The following is a 1,966-nucleotide window of genomic DNA, read 5'->3' as shown; positions in this document are numbered from 1 at the left end:
TCTTTAGTCTCTAAAAATTGCACATTTTAGGGAGTTTTGATCAATTCCGATGAAATTGGAATTAAAAACACAAATTGTTTGCGTGCATTTTTCTGGGCTATTATAATAGTCCCAAACCCAAACCCAAGAAAGAAATCCACTGGAAAAAATCCCAATATCTGCAGACGGATCCGTTTCGGCCTTCTAGGCCTCATCAGTGCAGCTAGGGTAAAGATGAAGACCAAACGTTATGACCAGCTTGAGCAAGGCCTAGGCTAGCCCGACGTTCAACTGCAGCATCGCTAATGAACCGTCAATGCCAAACCAAGACAGTATATAGACACGGCCCAGGTGTGGATACAAATATTGGAACAAGAGCTATGCGCCTACTTGATTATGGAATGTTATGGGGCGGAAGACTGTTCCAGTAAACACAGAGTGTATCTTGTCATACTTAACGCGTCCTCTACGAGACTCTACCAGACAGCACTAGTCGGTGGTCTCATATATATATATGTGTGTGTTTGATATGGACCATGAGTCGAATAAAGTTGAAAGATTAACAGGATTTTTTTCTCATGACCAAAGCAACTCCACCCCTAAGCATCATGACAGTATTATGTAGAGCATCTTGTTGTTTGTCTTGTCAAGATATATGCCACTTATTTCGCTGTCTGACATATTTTTGGGCGTAAACCAATTAATAAAAAATCTATACAGGTACTAGGAATTCTATGTGGTTAAAGTGCCACTCTCATATGCAGCATATTGCAACAAATACTGCAGTACAGTATATATCTTTATCAATAAGATTCAGTATGTGAATTTTTATATTTCAAAAGCATTCAATTTAATATCAGAACAGGAAAATGTTTTTGTCTCCAATACAGATGCATAGATCCTTAAATTGGCTTTAAGTCGATTTATAGCTTTCACAGTACAGTGTAAATAAGCTAAAAACTAACTTGTTCTTGAACTGTCAACTTTCAAATGAGCAAATGAATGTTTGAAAACATTTTTAATAGACAAATAAAAAAAACCGAATTCTTTTGTTTTCAAACAGTTTATTTATTAAAAGTACTTTTGACAACTACTAGACTTGGAATAAGTTTGGATGAGTTATTTGAGCTTGATCAACCTAACCCACATCATAGTCAGCATACCCACATGCTTTTATTGACTGAGAGTCAACTGTAGCAATCATTTTTGAACACATTTTTAAAACTTTATTTTGAAAGGCAATGAAAGCTTACCAATAATACTGTATATTCTAATTTTCCCTTTTTCATTGAAATTATTTTGCACTCAAAATACAGGTTAAAAAGGTCAAAAGCACATAAAATTGCAAAGCAAAATCACCAGAATGCATAAAGCTTTGTATTTAATCATCAGAATTATTTCCATTGGGGTCCAAAAGATTAGAGAATTATTATACTAATAATCAAATAATGAGAAATACATCTCGGTGCTTAACAATTAACTACCACTTTCGAGGAACAACATAAATGGGATCGTCTTTGGTTTAAGTTCTAATGAGACATGATTTTGTCAAACATCTTTATAATTCTTGAAATAGGAATGGGTAAATAATGGGTCATGTTATTGCAAATGAATGGTACTGTATATTGGGAGTCTTGTGCTTCAATTATGTAACACCAGAAATAATATTAAATCATTAATCACACATCTAGAACATAAGGTTTGGTAAACTGAAAGACATTAAGTTAAATCCCTTTTATTTCTAACTTATGTACTTTTTACATAATAAGGAATATTTACTCCAAGGTTTTGTGTGTTATCCCAGACTGGTCAATATTAGTGCAACAAATAAGTGTTCCAAAACTATAATACTGCATAAATCATGAAAACATGATGACAAAGAACATGACAAAATAAACATGGAATCATACTAAAAAATTATGTGTAAGCATCAAATGTTTACTCGTCAATTATAAAAAATAATCCTTGTGAAACATTTTTATTAATA

Source organism: Anneissia japonica, unplaced genomic scaffold (genome assembly GCF_011630105.1).
Source record: "Anneissia japonica isolate Jap-2015-1 unplaced genomic scaffold, ASM1163010v1 scaffold352_len1594369_cov220, whole genome shotgun sequence".
Lineage (NCBI taxonomy): Eukaryota > Metazoa > Echinodermata > Crinoidea > Comatulida > Comatulidae > Anneissia > Anneissia japonica.
This window is presented reverse-complemented; position numbering follows the sequence as displayed.